Source organism: Anarhichas minor, unplaced genomic scaffold, assembly GCF_050575085.1.
Source record: "Anarhichas minor isolate MPS153535 unplaced genomic scaffold, ASM5057508v1 ptg000037l, whole genome shotgun sequence".
In the NCBI taxonomy this organism is placed as follows: domain Eukaryota; kingdom Metazoa; phylum Chordata; class Actinopteri; order Perciformes; family Anarhichadidae; genus Anarhichas; species Anarhichas minor.
In genome coordinates, this window is record NW_027466483.1 from 558,396 (window position 1) to 581,421 (window position 23,026).

Consider the following 23,026-nt stretch of genomic DNA (forward strand, 5'->3'; position numbering starts at 1 on the left):
GATTACCCACCTTTACTGGTTTACGGTACATTCTCAGCCTTTTCTGCTCTTAAAATACGTTGCAGGCTTGGAAGAGGCCAAAAGTGGATTTTGTGAAAAAAACATAGTTTCAAAGATTTTCTTCAAAAAACTGGCTCAGGGCAGTTGATTTCACTCTTTCATGATGTTTTCATTACAACCTGCTTACCCACCTTTACTGGTTTACGGTACATTCTCAGCCTTTTCTGCTCTTAAAATACGTTGCAGGCTTGGAAGAGGCCAAAAGTGGATTTTGTGAAAGTAAACATAGTTTCAAAGATTTTCTTCAAAAAACTGGCTCAGGGCAGTTGATTTCACTGTTTCATGATGTTTTCATTACAACCTGCTTACCCACCTTTACTGGTTTAATGTAGCCTTTTATGTTGTTAAAATACGTTTCAGGCTTGAAAGAGGCCAAAAGTGGATTTTGTGAAAGTAAACATAGTTTCAAAGATTTTCTTCAAAAAACTGGCTCAGGGCAGTTGATTTCACTGTTTCATGATGTTTTCATTACAACCTGCTTACCCACCTTTACTGGTTTAATGTAGCCTTTTATGCTCTTAAAATATGTTTCAGGCTTGGAAGAAAAAAAAAAGTGGATTTTGTGACTGTCAAAATACTTTCAAAGGTTTTCATCAAAAAACTGGCTCAGGGCAGTTCAGTTTCATGATGTTTTCATTAGAACCTGATGATTACCCACCTTTACTGGTTTACGGTACATTCTCAGCCTTTTCTGCTCTTAAAATACGTTTGATGCTTGGAAGAGGCCAAAAGTTGATTTTGTGAAAGTAAACATAGTTTCAAAGATTTTCTTCAAAAAACTACATCAGCACAGTTGATTTCACAGTCTGATGTCATGTTCATGAATATCTGCAGCTTTCAGCACTTTCCTGCCTAGAGATGCATTTTCACTTTTTATGCTCTTAAAAGACGTTTCAGGCAGAGAGGAGGCCAAAAGTTGATTTTGTGAAAGTAAGCATAGTTTCAAAGATTTTCTTCAAAAAACTTCCTCAAGACAGTTGATTTCACAGTCTGATGTCATGTTCATGAATATCTGCAGCTTTCAGCACTTTCCTGCCTAGAGATGCATTTTCACTTTTTATGCTCTTAAAAGACGTTTCAGGCAGAGAGGAGGCCAAAAGTTGATTTTGTGAAAGTAAGCATAGTTTCAAAGATTTTCTTCAAAAAACTTCCTCAAGACAGTTGATTTCACAGTCTGATGTCATGTTCATGAATATCTGCAGCTTTCAGCACTTTCCTGCCTAGAGATGCATTTTCACTTTTTATGCTTTTAAAAGACGTTTCAGGCAGAGAGGAGGCCAAAAGTTGATTTTGTGAAAGTAAGCATAGTTTCAAAGATTTTCTTCAAAAAACTTCCTCAAGACAGTTGATTTCACAGTCTAATGTCATGTTCATGAATATCTGCAGCTTTCAGCACTTTCCTGCCTAGAGATGCATTTTCACTTTTTATGCTCTTAAAAGACGTTTCAGGCAGAGAGGAGGCCAAAAGTTGATTTTGTGAAAGTAAGCATAGTTTCAAAGATTTTCTTCAAAAAACTTCCTCAAGACAGTTGATTTCACAGTCTAATGTCATGTTCATGAATATCTGCAGCTTTCAGCACTTTCCTGCCTAGAGATGCATTTTCACTTTTTATGCTCTTAAAAGACGTTTCAGGCAGAGAGGAGGCCAAAAGTTGATTTTGTGAAAGTAAGCATAGTTTCAAAGATTTTCTTCAAAAAACTTCCTCAAGACAGTTGATTTCACAGTCTGATGTCATGTTCATGAATATCTGCAGCTTTCAGCACTTTCCTGCCTAGAGATGCATTTTCACTTTTTATGCTTTTAAAAGACGTTTCAGGCAGAGAGGAGGCCAAAAGTTGATTTTGTGAAAGTAAACATAGTTTCAAAGATTTTCTTCAAAAAACTGGCTCAGGGCAGTTGATTTCACTGTTTCATGATGTTTTCATTACAACCTGCTTACCCACCTTTACTGGTTTAATGTAGCCTTTTATGCTCTTAAAATATGTTTCAGGCTTGGAAGAAAAAAAAAAGTGGATTTTGTGACTGTCAAAATACTTTCAAAGGTTTTCATCAAAAAACTGGCTCAGGGCAGTTCAGTTTCATGATGTTTTCATTAGAACCTGATGATTACCCACCTTTACTGGTTTACGGTACAGTCTCAGCCTTTTCTGCTCTTAAAATACGTTTGATGCTTGGAAGAGGCCAAAAGTTGATTTTGTGAAAGTAAACATAGTTTCAAAGATTTTCTTCAAAAAACTACATCAGCACAGTTGATTTCACAGTCTGATGTCATGTTCATGAATATCTGCAGCTTTCAGCACTTTCCTGCCTAGAGATGCATTTTCACTTTTTATGCTCTTAAAAGACGTTTCAGGCAGAGAGGAGGCCAAAAGTTGATTTTGTGAAAGTAAACATAGTTTCAAAGATTTTCTTCAAAAAACTTCCTCAAGACAGTTGATTTCACAGTCTGATGTCATGTTCATGAATATCTGCAGCTTTCAGCACTTTCCTGCCTAGAGATGCATTTTCACTTTTTATGCTCTTAAAAGACGTTTCAGGCAGAGAGGAGGCCAAAAGTTGATTTTGTGAAAGTAAACATAGTTTCAAAGATTTTCTTCAAAAAACTTCCTCAAGACAGTTGATTTCACAGTCTGATGTCATGTTCATGAATATCTGCAGCTTTCAGCACTTTCCTGCCTAGAGATGCATTTTCACTTTTTATGCTCTTAAAAGACGTTTCAGGCAGAGAGGAGGCCAAAAGTTGATTTTGTGAAAGTAAGCATAGTTTCAAAGATTTTCTTCAAAAAACTTCCTCAAGACAGTTGATTTCACAGTCTGATGTCATGTTCATGAATATCTGCAGCTTTCAGCACTTTCCTGCCTAGAGATGCATTTTCACTTTTTATGCTCTTAAAAGACGTTTCAGGCAGAGAGGAGGCCAAAAGTTGATTTTGTGAAAGTAAGCATAGTTTCAAAGATTTTCTTCAAAAAACTTCCTCAAGACAGTTGATTTCACAGTCTGATGTCATGTTCATGAATATCTGCAGCTTTCAGCACTTTCCTGCCTAGAGATGCATTTTCACTTTTTATGCTTTTAAAAGACGTTTCAGGCAGAGAGGAGGCCAAAAGTTGATTTTGTGAAAGTAAGCATAGTTTCAAAGATTTTCTTCAAAAAACTTCCTCAAGACAGTTGATTTCACAGTCTAATGTCATGTTCATGAATATCTGCAGCTTTCAGCACTTTCCTGCCTAGAGATGCATTTTCACTTTTTATGCTCTTAAAAGACGTTTCAGGCAGAGAGGAGGCCAAAAGTTGATTTTGTGAAAGTAAGCATAGTTTCAAAGATTTTCTTCAAAAAACTTCCTCAAGACAGTTGATTTCACAGTCTGATGTCATGTTCATGAATATCTGCAGCTTTCAGCACTTTCCTGCCTAGAGATGCATTTTCACTTTTTATGCTTTTAAAAGACGTTTCAGGCAGAGAGGAGGCCAAAAGTTGATTTTGTGAAAGTAAGCATAGTTTCAAAGATTTTCTTCAAAAAACTTCCTCAAGACAGTTGATTTCACAGTCTAATGTCATGTTCATGAATATCTGCAGCTTTCAGCACTTTCCTGCCTAGAGATGCATTTTCACTTTTTATGCTCTTAAAAGACGTTTCAGGCAGAGAGGAGGCCAAAAGTTGATTTTGTGAAAGTAAGCATAGTTTCAAAGATTTTCTTCAAAAAACTTCCTCAAGACAGTTGATTTCACAGTCTAATGTCATGTTCATGAATATCTGCAGCTTTCAGCACTTTCCTGCCTAGAGATGCATTTTCACTTTTTATGCTTTTAAAAGACGTTTCAGGCAGAGAGGAGGCCAAAAGTTGATTTTGTGAAAGTAAACATAGTTTCAAAGATTTTCTTCAAAAAACTACATCAGCACAGTTGATTTAACAGTCTGATGTCATGTTCATGAATATCTGCAGCTTTCAGCACTTTCCTGCCTAGAGATGCATTTTCACTTTTTATGCTCTTAAAAGACGTTTCAGGCAGAGAGGAGGCCAAAAGTTGATTTTGTGAAAGTAAGCATAGTTTCAAAGATTTTCTTCTAAAAACTTCCTCAAGACAGTTGATTTCACAGTCTGATGTCATGTTCATGAATATCTGCAGCTTTCAGCACTTTCCTGCCTAGAGATGCATTTTCACTTTTTATGCTCTTAAAAGACGTTTCAGGCAGAGAGGAGGCCAAAAGTTGATTTTGTGAAAGTAAACATAGTTTCAAAGATTTTCTTCAAGAAACTACATCAGCACAGTTGATTTAACAGTCTGATGTCATGTTCATGAATATCTGCAGCTTTCAGCACTTTCCTGCCTAGAGATGCATTTTCACTTTTTATGCTCTTAAAAGACGTTTCAGGCAGAGAGGAGGCCAAAAGTTGATTTTGTGAAAGTAAACATAGTTTCAAAGATTTTCTTCAAAAAACTTCCTCAAGACAGTTGATTTCACAGTCTGATGTCATGTTCATGAATATCTGCAGCTTTCAGCACTTTCCTGCCTAGAGATGCATTTTCACTTTTTATGCTCTTAAAAGACGTTTCAGGCAGAGAGGAGGCCAAAAGTTGATTTTGTGAAAGTAAACATAGTTTCAAAGATTTTCTTCAAAAAACTTCCTCAAGACAGTTGATTTCACAGTCTGATGTCATGTTCATGAATATCTGCAGCTTTCAGCACTTTCCTGCCTAGAGATGCATTTTCACTTTTTATGCTCTTAAAAGACGTTTCAGGCAGAGAGGAGGCCAAAAGTTGATTTTGTGAAAGTAAGCATAGTTTCAAAGATTTTCTTCAAAAAACTTCCTCAAGACAGTTGATTTCACAGTCTGATGTCATGTTCATGAATATCTGCAGCTTTCAGCACTTTCCTGCCTAGAGATGCATTTTCACTTTTTATGCTCTTAAAAGACGTTTCAGGCAGAGAGGAGGCCAAAAGTTGATTTTGTGAAAGTAAGCATAGTTTCAAAGATTTTCTTCAAAAAACTTCCTCAAGACAGTTGATTTCACAGTCTGATGTCATGTTCATGAATATCTGCAGCTTTCAGCACTTTCCTGCCTAGAGATGCATTTTCACTTTTTATGCTTTTAAAAGACGTTTCAGGCAGAGAGGAGGCCAAAAGTTGATTTTGTGAAAGTAAGCATAGTTTCAAAGATTTTCTTCAAAAAACTTCCTCAAGACAGTTGATTTCACAGTCTAATGTCATGTTCATGAATATCTGCAGCTTTCAGCACTTTCCTGCCTAGAGATGCATTTTCACTTTTTATGCTCTTAAAAGACGTTTCAGGCAGAGAGGAGGCCAAAAGTTGATTTTGTGAAAGTAAGCATAGTTTCAAAGATTTTCTTCAAAAAACTTCCTCAAGACAGTTGATTTCACAGTCTGATGTCATGTTCATGAATATCTGCAGCTTTCAGCACTTTCCTGCCTAGAGATGCATTTTCACTTTTTATGCTTTTAAAAGACGTTTCAGGCAGAGAGGAGGCCAAAAGTTGATTTTGTGAAAGTAAGCATAGTTTCAAAGATTTTCTTCAAAAAACTTCCTCAAGACAGTTGATTTCACAGTCTAATGTCATGTTCATGAATATCTGCAGCTTTCAGCACTTTCCTGCCTAGAGATGCATTTTCACTTTTTATGCTCTTAAAAGACGTTTCAGGCAGAGAGGAGGCCAAAAGTTGATTTTGTGAAAGTAAGCATAGTTTCAAAGATTTTCTTCAAAAAACTTCCTCAAGACAGTTGATTTCACAGTCTAATGTCATGTTCATGAATATCTGCAGCTTTCAGCACTTTCCTGCCTAGAGATGCATTTTCACTTTTTATGCTTTTAAAAGACGTTTCAGGCAGAGAGGAGGCCAAAAGTTGATTTTGTGAAAGTAAACATAGTTTCAAAGATTTTCTTCAAAAAACTACATCAGCACAGTTGATTTAACAGTCTGATGTCATGTTCATGAATATCTGCAGCTTTCAGCACTTTCCTGCCTAGAGATGCATTTTCACTTTTTATGCTCTTAAAAGACGTTTCAGGCAGAGAGGAGGCCAAAAGTTGATTTTGTGAAAGTAAACATAGTTTCAAAGATTTTCTTCAAAAAACTTCCTCAAGACAGTTGATTTCACAGTCTGATGTCATGTTCATGAATATCTGCAGCTTTCAGCACTTTCCTGCCTAGAGATGCATTTTCACTTTTTATGCTCTTAAAAGACGTTTCAGGCAGAGAGGAGGCCAAAAGTTGATTTTGTGAAAGTAAACATAGTTTCAAAGATTTTCTTCAAAAAACTTCCTCAAGACAGTTGATTTCACAGTCTGATGTCATGTTCATGAATATCTGCAGCTTTCAGCACTTTCCTGCCTAGAGATGCATTTTCACTTTTTATGCTCTTAAAAGACGTTTCAGGCAGAGAGGAGGCCAAAAGTTGATTTTGTGAAAGTAAACATAGTTTCAAAGATTTTCTTCAAAAAACTTCCTCAAGACAGTTGATTTCACAGTCTGATGTCATGTTCATGAATATCTGCAGCTTTCAGCACTTTGCTGGCTAGCCCTTGTGTTGTCCTCCCGATTGCCATACACTTGTTGTCCTCTGGGGTCAAAAATGACCCCGTCTGGTTTGACTGTTTATAAAGTATAAATTATCACCCAACTCTGTGTTTCAACTTTTTAGTCAACTTTATTCCAACTCATTACTGACATAAAACATGTCAACATTCATTTCCAAAACATTTAACTTTTCAAAACTAACTTTTCAGAAAAAAACAGTCTGAATGTGAATGTGTGCCTGGATCGTACATCAGATGCATGCAAGGCAGGTTGTAATGGCATGACTTTTGCAGATGTATGCATTGCATTTTTGGCACGTTTGTGTTGTTTTGAGATCACTCTGGCACAATTGGCACCTTCCCCTTTTGCATGGAGGGGCAGCTGGGCGAGGGGGAGCTGCTGCAGAGGTAGAGCTGGAGTAGAGCTGCTGGATAGACATAACCATTCTGGCAGCGGCTGGCGTGCGGGGAATAACCTGTCAAGTCAAGTCAAACTTTATTATAACAAATCACAGTACAAATACAAATAGTTCAAATTGTGAGGTCACTACAGAAGGAAGAGCAACATAAATGTAGCTTAATGCTGACCATGCGTCGCTTGATGTGAGGTATCACCAGTTGTCGCCCAAGCTCCTCCATGAACAGTCTCCTCCTGTTGGACTTCCCCTGATTCCAGGCTGGCTTGATCTCAGACCACAGGACAAATGAGTTGTATGCAGACACGTCGAGAATGTTGAAGAAGACAACGAGGGGCCAACGGGCTGTCTTCCTTTTGCACGTGTACACACTGTAACCTGAAACAAAAGAAACAAACCAAAAAATATTCAGAAATGTAGGTTTATTTTCCTACATACAAATTCAATGCATTATCCTTTCCATATATAATATTATAAATATTATGAATAATAAATGTGCATTACCTTGTCAAGGTTATCGACACCCCCTTTGTTGTGATTGTAATCTTCGATGATTTTTGGCCTTTTGTCATCCCTGTTGCTCACAGCAGCATCCCGATGCAGAGTGCTCATCAGAAGAACATTTCTCTGTTTTTTGGGGTGATAGGACACCAGAGCATGGGTCTCGGTGAAGGCAAACTTCGATGAGAACAGAGCCCTGTCCGTTTTTGACACCAGTGCAGGGGGAAGCTCAGGCTTATTCCTCCGTACTGTTCCCACCATGTACAGCTTTCTTTTCAGCAGCTGCAGGCCAAGGGCATGTGAAGTGAAGAAGTTGTCACAGGTGATCGTTTTCCCCTGGAGACCTCCTGTCATGTCAAGGACAACTCGCATGCCCTGATTTTTTTCTGACTGCGCACCAGCAGGTTTGCCAGTGTATATTTGCATGTTCCATGCATAGCTGGACCTGGCATCGCATGCTGCCCATATTTTGATCCCATATTTCCCTGGTTTACTCGGGATGTACTGTTTGAATGGACAGCGACCTCTGAAGGGGACCAGGCGCTCATCCACAGTCACATTTGTGCCTGGATCGTACATCAATGGCAGGAGAGACACCCACTTGTCCCATACGTCTCGAATGTGAGCAAGTTTGTCTCGTGCACGGCGGTCTTCTCTTGTGTCTTTATCATCAAATCGAATCACTCTTGAGATTTTATGAAACATCTTGAGTGTCATGGTAGCACGGAAAATTGCCCTACCAGACTCTGCATGCCATAAACTAGATGTAGCTTCTTTACTGGATCGGTACACGCCTGCGAGAATCAACAAACCCACATATGCCTGCAGGTCCATTCGATCCATCTTTCTCCACTTGTTGCCATACACACGTCGCCCCTCCTTGTTTGTCATGTTCAGCACCACCTCTTCAATAGGCTTGGGCAGAAACAGGTCAAAAGTGGACTTTATGTCATCAATACGAGACCTTGCATATGCGGTTGGACCATGGTGGCTTGTCTCTCTCTCTGCTCTCTCGACTGTCAACATGCGTCGTCTGTCACTGGGAGGGATGGAAGACCAGATCATTTCTTCATCCTTTGACTGGAAATATTCTTCTTCATCATAAGTGCAGTCCTCCACTTCTGACACTTCTTCCATTTCAGCTTCAGATTTGACCTCATCAGTTGATTCTTCCTCTTCATCATAATAAGTGCAGTTCTCCACTTCTGACACTTCTTCCATTTCAGCTTCAGATTCTACCTCATCATGGTCATCATTTTCCTTCACTTCATGCCCTTCTTCCATTTCAGCGGGCAATGTGGGGGCTTCTTCAGAGGAAGTAGTAGCATGTGGTCTGTAGGTTGGATCCATCGCCTCATCATTATTTTCCGTCTCTTCTGACCCTGAATCGTCCTCATCAGTTGATTCTTCCTCCTCATTATGTTCAGCATTGTCCTCCTGGTTATTCTTTTCCACATCATAGTTCAAAATTACCTCACAAGCCTCCTGTGCAGTATAGCGCTTCTGCCTCCTCATTGTGCTGCCTGTCTCTCTCTAAAATGTGAAATGCCCCAACACCTGTGAGAAAAGACCTATTTTTTTATTGTCATAACCATTGCTTGACCCCACACATCAAACATCCAAGATCAAAGATGTTTTGGAAAGCAGTATGGTGTGACAACTTGCCTCATTGAGCCACTTTGTGCTGCGGGGTCTTTTTGACCCCAGAGGACAACAGAAGTTATTCAATTCAATAAATCACCGTTAATTCAATCAAATTACCTCAAATTTATTTTAATCATGAAGAGCATAGTATCGAACGCCCCCCATTATTTTCAGACCATTTGATGAATAAAAAACATATTTTGACAGCAAAAGATTTCTTCTGGGGTCATTAATGACCCCAGGACAACACAAGGGCTAGAGATGCATTTTCACTTTTTATGCTCTTAAAAGACGTTTCAGGCAGAGAGGAGGCCAAAAGTTGATTTTGTGAAAGTAAACATAGTTTCAAAGATTTTCTTCAAAACAGTACCTCAGGACAGTCTGATGTCAAGTTCATGAATATCTGCAGCTTTCAGCACTTTACTGGCTAGAGATGCATTTTCACTTTTTATGCTCTTAAAAGACGTTTCAAGCCAGAGAGGAGGCCAAAAGTGGATTGTGTAAAAGCAAACAGTTTCAAAGATTTTCTTCAAAAAAGTGGATTTTGTGAAAGTAAACATAGTTTCAAAGGTTTTCTTCAAAAAACTGGCTCAGGACAGTTGATTTCACAGTTTCATGATGTTTTCATTAGAAGCTGATGCTTACACATCTTTACTGGTTCAAGGTACAATTTCGGCCTTTTATGCTCTTAAAAGACGTTTCAGGCTTGGAAGAGGCCAAAAGTGGATTTTGTGAAAGTAAACATAGTTTCAAAAAACTGGCTTAGGGCAGTGGATTTCACTGTTTCATGATGTTTTCATTACAACCTGCTTACCCACCTTTACTGGTTTACGGTACATTCTCAGCCTTTTCTGCTCTTAAAATACGTTTGAGGGTTGGAAGAGGCCAAAAGTGGATTTTGTGAAAGTAAACATAGTTTCAGAAAACTGGCTCAGGGCAGTTGATTTCACTGTTTCATGATGTTTTCATTACAACCTGCTTACCCACCTTTACTGGTTTACGGTACATTCTCAGCCTTTTATGCTCTTAAAATACGTTTCAAGCTTGGAAGAGGCCAAAAGTGGATTTTGTGAAAGTCAACATAGTTTCAAGGATGTTCTTCAAAAAACTGGCTCAGGGCAGTTGATTTCATTGTTTCATGATGTTTTCATTTGAACCTGATGCGTACCCACCTTTACTGGTTTACGGTACATTCTCAGCCTTTTCTGCTCTTAAAATACGTTTGAGGCTTGGAAGAGGTCAAAAGTGGATTTTGTGAAAGTAAACATAGTTTCAGAAAACTGGCTCAGGGCAGTTGATTTCACTGTTTCATGATGTTTTCATTACAACCTGCTTACCCACCTTTACTGGTTTACGGTACATTCTCAGCCTTTTATGCTCTTAAAATACGTTTCAGGCTTGGAAAAGGCCAAAAGTGGATTTTGTGAAAGTAAACATACTTTCAAGGATGTTCTTCAAAACACTGGCTCAGGGCAGTTGATTTCATTGTTTCATGATGTTTTCATTAGAACCTGATGCGTACCCACCTTTACTGGTTTAATGTAGCCTTTTTTGCTCTTAAAATATGTTTCAGGCTTGGAAGAAAAAAAATAAGTGGATTTTGTGACAGTCAAAATACTTTCAAAGGTTTTCATCAAAAAACTGGCTCAGGGCAGTTCAGTTTCATGATGTTTTCATTAGAACCTGATGATTACCCACCTTTACTGGTTTACGGTACATTCTCAGCCTTTTCTGCTCTTAAAATACGTTTCAAGCTTGGAAGAGGCCAAAAGTGGATTTTGTGAAAGTCAACATAGTTTCAAGGATGTTCTTCAAAAAACTGGCTCAGGGCAGTTGATTTCATTGTTTCATGATGTTTTCATTAGAACCTGATGCGTACCCACCTTTACTGGTTTAATGTAGCCTTTTCTGCTCTTAAAATACGTTTCAGGCTTGAAAGAGGCCAAAAGTGGATTTTGTGAAAGTAAACATAGTTTCAAAAAACTGGCTTAGGGCAGTTGATTTCACTGTTTCATGATGTTTTCGATAGAAACTGATTCTTACACACCTTTATTGGTTCACGGTACATTCTTAGCCTTTTATGCTCTTAAAATATGTTTCAGGCTTGGAAGAAAAAAAAAAAGTGGATTTAGTGACAATCAAAATACTTTCAAAGGTTTTCTTCAAAAAACTGGCTCAGGGCAGTTCAGTTTCATGATGTTTTCATTAGAACCTGATGATTACCCACCTTTACTGGTTTACGGTACATTCTCAGCCTTTTCTGCTCTTAAAATACGTTTCAGACTTGGAAGAGGCCAAAAGTGGATTTTGTGAAAGTCAACATAGTTTCAGAAAACTGGCTCAGGGCAGTTGATTTCACTGTTTCATTAAGTTTTCATTACAACCTGCTTACCCACCTTTACTGGTTTACGGTACATTCTCAGCCTTTTATGCTCTTAAAATACGTTTCAGGCTTGGAAGAGGCCAAAAGTGCATTTTCTGAAAGTCAACATAGTTTCAAAAAACTGGCTTAGGGCAGTTGATTTCACTGTTTCATGATGTTTTCGATAGAAACTGATTCTTACCAACCTTTACTGGTTTACGGTACATTCTCAGCCTTTTCTGCTCTTAAAATACGTTTCAGACTTGGAAGAGGCCAAAAGTGGATTTTGTGAAAGTCAACATAGTTTCAGAAAACTGGCTCAGGGCAGTTGATTTCACTGTTTCATTAAGTTTTCATTACAACCTGCTTACCCACCTTTACTGGTTTACGGTACATTCTCAGCCTTTTATGCTCTTAAAATACGTTTCAGGCTTGGAAGAAAAAAAAAAGTGGATTTTGTGAAAGTCAACATAGTTTCAGAAAACTGGCTCAGGGCAGTTGATTTCACTGTTTCATGATGTTTTCATTACAACCTGCTTACCCACCTTTACTGGTTTACGGTACATTCTCAGCCTTTTATGCTCTTAAAATACGTTTCAGGGTTGGAAGAAAAAAAAAAGTGGATTTTGTGACAGTCAAAATACTTTCAAAGGTTTTCTTCAAAAAACTGGCTCAGGGCAGTTCAGTTTCATGATGTTTTCATTAGAACCTGATGATTACCCACCGTTACTGGTTTATGGTACATTCTCAGCCTTTTATGCTCTTAAAATACGTTTCAGGCTTGGAAGAGGCCAAAAGTGCATTTTCTGAAAGTCAACATAGTTTCAAAAAACTGGCTTAGGGCAGTTGATTTCACTGTTTCATGATGTTTTCGATAGAAACTGATTCTTACCAACCTTTACTGGTTTACGGTACATTCTCAGCCTTTTCTGCTCTTAAAATACGTTTGAGGCTTGGAAGAGGTCAAAAGTGGATTTTGTGAAAGTAAACATAGTTTCAAGGATGTTCTTCAAAAAACTGGCTCAGGGCAGTTGATTTCATTGTTTCATGATGTTTTCATTAGAACCTGATGCGTACCCACTTTTACTGGTTTAATGTAGCCTTTTATGTTGTTAAAATACGTTTCAGGCATGAAAGAGGCCAAAAGTGGATTTTGTGAAAGTCAACATAGTTTCAGAAAACTGGCTCAGGGCAGTTGATTTCACTGTTTCATGATGTTTTCATTACAACCTGCTTACCCACCTTTACTGGTTTACGGTACATTCTCAGCCTTTTCTGCTCTTAAAATACGTTTCAGGCTTGGAAAAGGCCAAAAGTGGATTTTGTGAAAGTAAACATAGTTTCAAGGATGTTCTTCAAAACACTGGCTCAGGGCAGTTGATTTCATTGTTTCATGATGTTTTCATTAGAACCTGATGCGTACCTACCTTTACTGGTTTAATGTAGCCTTTTATGTTGTTAAAATACGTTTGAGGCTTGGAAGAGGCCAAAAGTGGATTTTGTGAAAGTAAACATAGTTTCAAAGATTTTCTTCAAAAAACTGGCTCAGGGCAGTTGATTTCACTGTTTCATGATGTTTTCATTACAACCTGCTTACCCACCTTTACTGGTTTAATGTAGCCTTTTATGTTGTTAAAATACGTTTCAGGCTTGAAAGAGGCCAAAAGTGGATTTTGTGAAAGTAAACATAGTTTCAAGGATGTTCTTTAAAAAACTGGCTCAGGGCAGTTGATTTCATTGTTTCATGATGTTTTCATTAGAACCTGATGCGTACCCACCTTTACTGGTTTAATGTAGCCTTTTATGCTCTTAAAATATGTTTCAGGCTTGGAAGAAAAAAAAAAGTGGATTTTGTGACTGTCAAAATACTTTCAAAGGTTTTCATCAAAAAACTGGCTCAGGGCAGTTCAGTTTCATGATGTTTTCATTAGAACCTGATGATTACCCACCTTTACTGGTTTACGGTACATTCTCAGCCTTTTCTGCTCTTAAAATACGTTGCAGGCTTGGAAGAGGCCAAAAGTGGATTTTGTGAAAAAAACATAGTTTCAAAGATTTTCTTCAAAAAACTGGCTCAGGGCAGTTGATTTCACTCTTTCATGATGTTTTCATTACAACCTGCTTACCCACCTTTACTGGTTTACGGTACATTCTCAGCCTTTTCTGCTCTTAAAATACGTTTGAGGCTTGGAAGAGGTCAAAAGTGGATTTTGTGAAAGTAAACATAGTTTCAGAAAACTGGCTCAGGGCAGTTGATTTCACTGTTTCATGATGTTTTCATTACAACCTGCTTACCCACCTTTACTGGTTTACGGTACATTCTCAGCCTTTTATGCTCTTAAAATACGTTTCAGGCTTGGAAAAGGCCAAAAGTGGATTTTGTGAAAGTAAACATACTTTCAAGGATGTTCTTCAAAACACTGGCTCAGGGCAGTTGATTTCATTGTTTCATGATGTTTTCATTAGAACCTGATGCGTACCCACCTTTACTGGTTTAATGTAGCCTTTTTTGCTCTTAAAATATGTTTCAGGCTTGGAAGAAAAAAAATAAGTGGATTTTGTGACAGTCAAAATACTTTCAAAGGTTTTCTTCAAAAAACTGGCTCAGGGCAGTTCAGTTTCATGATGTTTTCATTAGAACCTGATGATTACCCACCGTTACTGGTTTACGGTACATTCTCAGCCTTTTATGCTCTTAAAATACGTTTCAGGCTTGGAAGAGGCCAAAAGTGGATTTTGTGAAAGTCAACATAGTTTCAGAAAACTGGCTTAGGGCAGTTGATTTCACTGTTTCATGATGTTTTCGATAGAAACTGATTCTTACACACCTTTATTGGTTCACGGTACATTCTTAGCCTTTTATGCTCTTAAAATACGTTTCAGGCTTGGAAGAGGCCAAAAGTGGATTTTGTGAAAGTAAACATTGTTTCAAAAAAACTGGCTTAGGGCAGTTGATTTCACTGTTTCATGATGTTTTCGATAGAAACTGATTCTTACACACCTTTATTGGTTCACGGTACATTCTTAGCCTTTTATGCTCTTAAAATACGTTTCAGGCTTGGAAGAAAAAAAAAAGTGGATTTTGTGACAGTGAAAATACATTCAAAGGTTTTCTTCAAAAAACTAGCTCAGGGCAGTTCAGTTTCATGATGTTTTCATTAGAACCTGATGATTACCCACCTTTACTGGTTTACGGTACATTCTCAGCCTTTTCTGCTCTTAAAATACGTTGCAGGCTTGGAAGAGGCCAAAAGTGGATTTTGTGAAAGTCAACATAGTTTCAGAAAACTGGCTCAGGGCAGTTGATTTCACTGTTTCATGATGTTTTCATTACAACCTGCTTACCCACCTTTACTGGTTTAATGTAGCCTTTTATGTTCTTAAAATACGTTTCAGTCTTGAAAGAGGCCAAAAGTGGATTTTGTGAAAGTAAACATTGTTTCAAAAAACTGGCTTAGGGCAGTTGATTTCACTGTTTCATGATGTTTTCGATAGAAACTGATTCTTACAGACCTTTATTGGTTCACGGTACATTCTTAGCCTTTTATGCTCTTAAAATACATTTCAGGCTTGGAAGAAAAAAAAAAGTGGATTTTGTGACAGTCAAAATACATTCAAAGGTTTTCTTCAAAAAACTAACTCAGGGCAGTTCAGTTTCATGATGTTTTCATTAGAACCTGATGATTACCCACCTTTACTGGTTTACGGTACATTCTCAGACTTTTCTGCTCTTAAAATACGTTGCAGGCTTGGAAGAGGCCAAAAGTGGATTTTGTGAAAAAAACATAGTTTCAAAGATTTTCTTCAAAAAACTGGCTCAGGGCAGTTGATTTCACTCTTTCATGATGTTTTCATTACAACCTGCTTACCCACCTTTACTAGTTTACGGTACATTCTCAGCCTTTTCTGCTCTTAAAATACGTTTGAGGCTTGGAAGAGGCCAAAAGTGGATTTTGTGAAAGTAAACATAGTTTCAAAGATTTTCTTCAAAAAACTGGCTCAGGGCAGTTGATTTCACTGTTTCATGATGTTTTCATTACAACCTGCTTACCCACCTTTCCTGGTTTAATGTAGCCTTTTATGTTGTTAAAATACGTTTCAGGCTTGAAAGAGGCCAAAAGTGGATTTTGTGAAAGTAAACATAGTTTCAAGGATGTTCTTTAAAAAACTGGCTTAGGGCAGTTGATTTCACTGTTTAATGATGTTTTCATTACAACCTGCTCACCCACCTTTACTGGTTTACGGTACATTCTCAGCCTTTTCTGCTCTTAAAATACGTTTCAGGCTTGGAAGAGGCCAAAAGTGCATTTTGTAAAAGTAAACATAGTTTCAGAAAACTGGCTCAGGGCAGTTGATTTCACTGTTTCATGATGTTTTCATTACAACCTGCTTACCCACCTTTACTGGTTTACGGTACATTCTCAGCCTTTTCTGCTCTTAAAATACGTTTCAGGCTTGGAAAAGGCCAAAAGTGGATTTTGTGAAAGTAAACATAGTTTCAAGGATGTTCTTCAAAACACTGGCTCAGGGCAGTTGATTTCATTGTTTCATGATGTTTTCATTAGAACCTGATGCGTACCCACCTTTACTGGTTTAATGTAGCCTTTTATGTTCTTAAAATACGTTTCAGTCTTGAAAGAGGCCAAAAGTGGATTTTGTGAAAGTAAACATTGTTTCAAAAAACTGGCTTAGGGCAGTTGATTTCACTGTTTCATGATGTTTTCGATAGAAACTGATTCTTACAGACCTTTATTGGTTCACGGTACATTCTTAGCCTTTTATGCTCTTAAAATACATTTCAGGCTTGGAAGAAAAAAAAAAGTGGATTTTGTGACAGTCAAAATACATTCAAAGGTTTTCTTCAAAAAACTAGCTCAGGGCAGTTCAGTTTCATGATGTTTTCATTAGAACCTGATGATTACCCACCTTTACTGGTTTACGGTACATTCTCAGCCTTTTCTGCTCTTAAAATAAGTTGCAGGCTTGGAAGAGGCCAAAAGTGGATTTTGTGAAAGTAAACATAGTTTCAAGGATGTTCTTCAAAACACTGGCTCAGGGCAGTTGATTTCACTGTTTCATGATGTTTTCATTACAACCTGCTTACCCACCTTTACTGGTTTACGGTACATTCTCAGCCTTTTATGCTCTTAAAATACGTTTCAGGCTTGGAAGAGGCCAAAAGTGCATTTTCTGAAAGTCAACATAGTTTCAAAAAACTGGCTTAGGGCAGTTGATTTCACTGTTTCATGATGTTTTCGATAGAAACTGATTCTTACAGACCTTTATTGGTTCACGGTACATTCTTAGCCTTTTATGCTCTTAAAATACATTTCAGGCTTGGAAGAAAAAAAAAAGTGGATTTTGTGACAGTCAAAATACATTCAAAGGTTTTCTTCAAAAAACTAGCTCAGGGCAGTTCAGTTTCATGATGTTTTCATTAGAACCTGATGATTACCCACCTTTACTGGTTTACGGTACATTCTCAGCCTTTTCTGCTCTTAAAATACGTTGCAGGCTTGGAAGAGGCCAAAAGTGGATTTTGTGAAAAAAACATAGTTTCAAAGATTTTCTTCAAAAAACTGGCTCAGGGCAGTTGATTTCACTCTTTCATGATGTTTTCATTACAACCTGCTTACCCACCTTTACTAGTTTACGGTACATTCTCAGCCTTTTCTGCTCTTAAAATACGTTTGAGGCTTGGAAGAGGCCAAAAGTGGATTTTGTGAAAGTAAACATAGTTTCAAAGATTTTCTTCAAAAAACTGGCTCAGGGCAGTTGATTTCACTGTTTCATGATGTTTTCATTACAACCTGCTTACCCACCTTTCCTGGTTTAATGTAGCCTTTTATGTTGTTAAAATACGTTTCAGGCTTGAAAGAGGCCAAAAGTGGATTTTGTGAAAGTAAACATAGTTTCAAGGATGTTCTTTAAAAAACTGGCTTAGGGCAGTTGATTTCACTGTTTAATGATGTTTTCATTACAACCTGCTCACCCACCTTTACTGGTTTACGGTACATTCTCAGCCTTTTCTGCTCTTAAAATACGTTTCAGGCTTGGAAGAGGCCAAAAGTGCATTTTGTAAAAGTAAACATAGTTTCAGAAAACTGGCTCAGGGCAGTTGATTTCACTGTTTCATGATGTTTTCATTACAACCTGCTTACCCACCTTTACTGGTTTAATGTAGCCTTTTATGTTCTTAAAATACGTTTCAGGCTTGAAAGAGGCCAAAAGTGGATTTTGTGAAAGTAAACATTGTTTCAAAAAACTGGCTTAGGGCAGTTGATTTCACTGTTTCATGATGTTTTCGATAGAAACTGATTCTTACACACCTTTATTGGTTCACGGTACATTCTTAGCCTTTTATGCTCTTAAAATACGTTTCAGGCTTGGAAGAGGCCAAAAGTGGATTTTGTGAAAGTAAACATAGTTTCAAAGATTTTCTTCAAAAAACTGGCTCAGGGCAGTTGATTTCACTTTTTCATGATGTTTTCATTACAACCTGCTTACCCACCTTTACTGGTTTAATGTAGCCTTTTATGTTGTTAAAATACGTTTCAGGCTTGAAAGAGGCCAAAAGTGGATTTTGTGAAAGTAAACATAGTTTCAAGGATGTTCTTTAAAAAACTGGCTCAGGGCAGTTGATTTCATTGTTTCATGATGTTTTCATTAGAACCTGATGTGTACCCACCTTTACTGGTTTAATGTAGCCTTTTATGCTCTTAAAATATGTTTCAGGCTTGGAAGAAAAAAAAAAGTGGATTTTGTGACAGTGAAAATACTTTCAAAGGTTTTCTTCAAAAAACTAGCTCAGGGCAGTTCAGTTTCATGATGTTTTCATTAGAACCTGATGATTACCCACCTTTACTGGTTTACGGTACATTCTCAGCCTTTTCTGCTCTTAAAATACGTTGCAGGCTTGGAAGAGGCCAAAAGTGGATTTTGTGAAAAAAACATAGTTTCAAAGATTTTCTTCAAAAAACTGGCTCAGGGCAGTTGATTTCACTCTTTCATGATGTTTTCATTACAACCTGCTTACCCACCTTTACTGGTTTACGGTACATTCTCAGCCTTTTCTGCTCTTAAAATACGTTTGAGGCTTGGAAGAGGCCAAAAGTGGATTTTGTGAAAGTAAACATAGTTTCAAAGATTTTCTTCAAAAAACTGGCTCAGGGCAGTTGATTTCACTGTTTTATGATGTTTTCATTACAACCTGCTTACCCACCTTTACTGGTTTAATGTAGCCTTTTATGTTGTTAAAATACGTTTCAGCCTTGAAAGAGGCCAAAAGTGGATTTTGTGAAATTAAACATAGTTTCAAGGATGTTCTTTAAAAAACTGGCTCAGGGCAGTTGATTTCATTGTTTCATGATGTTTTCATTAGAACCTGATGCGTACCCACCTTTACTGGTTTAATGTAGCCTTTTATGTTCTTAAAATACGTTTCAGGCTTGAAAGAGGCCAAAAGTGGATTTTGTGAAAGTAAACATTGTTTCAAAAAACTGGCTTAGGGCAGTTGATTTCACTGTTTCATGATGTTTTCGATAGAAACTGATTCTTACACACCTTTATTGGTTCACGGTACATTCTTAGCCTTTCATGCTCTTAAAATACGTTTCAGGCTTGGAAGAAAAAAAAAAGTGGATTTTGTGACAGTGAAAATACATTCAAAGGTTTTCTTCAAAAAACTAGCTCAGGGCAGTTCAGTTTCATGATGTTTTCATTAGAACCTGATGATTACCCACCTTTACTGGTTTACGGTACATTCTCAGCCTTTTCTGCTCTTAAAATACGTTTGAGGCTTGGAAGAGGCCAAAAGTGGATTTTGTGAAAGTAAACATAGTTTCAAAGATTTTCTTCAAAAAACTGGCTCAGGGCAGTTGATTTCACTCTTTCATGATGTTTTCATTACAACCTGCTTACCCACCTTTACTGGTTTAATGTAGCCTTTTATGTTGTTAAAATACGTTTCAGGCTTGAAAGAGGCCAAAAGTGGATTTTGTGAAAGTAAACATAGTTTCAAGGATGTTCTTTAAAAAACTGGCTCAGGGCAGTTGATTTCATTGTTTCATGATGTTTTCATTACAACCTGATGCGTACCCACCTTTACTGGTTTAATGTAGCCTTTTATGCTCTTAAAATATGTTTCAGGCTTGGAAGAAATAAAAAAGTGGATTTTGTGACTGTCAAAATACTTTCAAAGGTTTTCATCAAAAAACTGGCTCAGGGCAGTTCAGTTTCATGATGTTTTCATTAGAACCTGATGATTACCCACCTTTACTGGTTTACGGTACATTCTCAGCCTTTTCTGCTCTTAAAATACGTTTCAGGCTTGGAAGAAAAAAAAAAGTGGATTTTGTGACAGTGAAAATACATTCAAAGGTTTTCTTCAAAAAACTAGCTCAGGGCAGTTCAGTTTCATGATGTTTTCATTAGAACCTGATGATTACCCACCTTTACTGGTTTACGGTACATTCTCAGCCTTTTCTGCTCTTAAAATACGTTTGAGGCTTGGAAGAGGCCAAAAGTGGATTTTGTGAAAGTAAACATAGTTTCAAAGATTTTCTTCAAAAAACTGGCTCAGGGCAGTTGATTTCACTCTTTCATGATGTTTTCATTACAACCTGCTTACCCACCTTTACTGGTTTAATGTAGCCTTTTATGTTGTTAAAATACGTTTCAGGCTTGAAAGAGGCCAAAAGTGGATTTTGTGAAAGTAAACATAGTTTCAAGGATGTTCTTTAAAAAACTGGCTCAGGGCAGTTGATTTCATTGTTTCATGATGTTTTCATTAGAACCTGATGCGTACCCACCTTTACTGGTTTAATGTAGCCTTTTATGCTCTTAAAATATGTTTCAGGCTTGGAAGAAATAAAAAAGTGGATTTTGTGACTGTCAAAATACTTTCAAAGGTTTTCATCAAAAAACTGGCTCAGGGCAGTTCAGTTTCATGATGTTTTCATTAGAACCTGATGATTACCCACCTTTACTGGTTTACGGTACATTCTCAGCCTTTTCTGCTCTTAAAATACGTTTGAGGCTTGGAAGAGGCCAAAAGTGGATTTTGTGAAAGTAAACATAGTTTCAAAGATTTTCTTCAAAAAACTGGCTCAGGGCAGTTGATTTCACTGTTTCATGATGTTTTCATTACAACCTGCTTACCCACCTTTACTGGTTTAATGTAGCCTTTTATGTTGTTAAAATACGTTTCAGGCTTGAAAGAGGCCAAAAGTGGATTTTGTGAAAGTAAACATAGTTTCAAGGATGTTCTTTAAAAAACTGGCTCAGGGCAGTTGATTTCATTGTTTCATGATGTTTTCATTACAACCTGATGCGTACCCACCTTTACTGGTTTAATGTAGCCTTTTATGCTCTTAAAATATGTTTCAGGCTTGGAAGAAAAAAAAAAGTGGATTTTGTGACTGTCAAAATACTTTCAAAGGTTTTCATCAAAAAACTGGCTCAGGGCAGTTCAGTTTCATGATGTTTTCATTAGAACCTGATGATTACCCACCTTTACTGGTTTACGGTACATTCTCAGGCTTTTCTGCTCTTAAAATACGTTTCAGGCTTGGAAGAAAAAAAAAAGTGGATTTTGTGACAGTGAAAATACATTCAAAGGTTTTCTTCAAAAAACTAGCTCAGGGCAGTTCAGTTTCATGATGTTTTCATTAGAACCTGATGATTACCCACCTTTACTGGTTTACGGTACATTCTCAGCCTTTTCTGCTCTTAAAATACGTTGCAGGCTTGGAAGAGGCCAAAAGTGGATTTTGTGAAAAAAACATAGTTTCAAAGATTTTCTTCAAAAAACTGGCTCAGGGCAGTTGATTTCACTGTTTCATGATGTTTTCATTACAACCTGCTTACCCACCTTTACTGGTTTAATGTAGCCTTTTATGTTGTTAAAATACGTTTCAGGCTTGAAAGAGGCCAAAAGTGGATTTTGTGAAAGTAAACATAGTTTCAAGGATGTTCTTTAAAAAACTGGCTCAGGGCAGTTGATTTCATTGTTTAATGATGTTTTCATTACAACCTGCTCACCCACCTTTACTGGTTTACGGTACATTCTCAGCCTTTTCTGCTCTTAAAATACGTTGCAGGCTTGGAAGAGGCCAAAAGTGGATTTTGTGAAAAAAACATAGTTTCAAAGATTTTCTTCAAAAAACTGGCTCAGGGCAGTTGATTTCACTCTTTCATGATGTTTTCATTACAACCTGCTTACCCACCTTTACTGGTTTACGGTACATTCTCAGCCTTTTCTGCTCTTAAAATACGTTTGAGGCTTGGAAGAGGCCAAAAGTGGATTTTGTGAAAGTAAACATAGTTTCAAAGATTTTCTTCAAAAAACTGGCTCAGGGCAGTTGATTTCACTGTTTCATGATGTTTTCATTACAACCTGCTTACCCACCTTTACTGGTTTAATGTAGCCTTTTATGTTGTTAAAATACGTTTCAGGCTTGAAAGAGGCCAAAAGTGGATTTTGTGAAAGTAAACATAGTTTCAAGGATGTTCTTTAAAAAACTGGCTCAGGGCAGTTGATTTCATTGTTTAATGATGTTTTCATTACAACCTGCTCACCCACCTTTACTGGTTTACGGTACATTCTCAGCCTTTTCTGCTCTTAAAATACGTTGCAGGCTTGGAAGAGGCCAAAAGTGGATTTTGTGAAAAAAACATAGTTTCAAAGATTTTCTTCAAAAAACTGGCTCAGGGCAGTTGATTTCACTCTTTCATGATGTTTTCATTACAACCTGCTTACCCACCTTTACTGGTTTACGGTACATTCTCAGCCTTTTCTGCTCTTAAAATACGTTTGAGGCTTGGAAGAGGCCAAAAGTGGATTTTGTGAAAGTAAACATAGTTTCAAGGATGTTCTTTAAAAAACTGGCTCAGGGCAGTTGATTTCATTGTTTAATGATGTTTTCATTACAACCTGCTCACCCACCTTTACTGGTTTACGGTACATTCTCAGCCTTTTCTGCTCTTAAAATACGTTGCAGGCTTGGAAGAGGCCAAAAGTGGATTTTGTGAAAAAAACATAGTTTCAAAGATTTTCTTCAAAAAACTGGCTCAGGGCAGTTGATTTCATTGTTTCATGATGTTTTCATTACAACCTGATGCGTACCCACCTTTACTGGTTTAATGTAGCCTTTTATGCTCTTAAAATATGTTTCAGGCTTGGAAGAAAAAAAAAAGTGGATTTTGTGACTGTCAAAATACTTTCAAAGGTTTTCATCAAAAAACTGGCTCAGGGCAGTTCAGTTTCATGATGTTTTCATTAGAACCTGATGATTACCCACCTTTACTGGTTTACGGTACATTCTCAGCCTTTTCTGCTCTTAAAATACGTTGCAGGCTTGGAAGAGGCCAAAAGTGGATTTTGTGAAAAAAACATAGTTTCAAAGATTTTCTTCAAAAAACTGGCTCAGGGCAGTTGATTTCACTGTTTCATGATGTTTTCATTACAACCTGCTTACCCACCTTTACTGGTTTAATGTAGC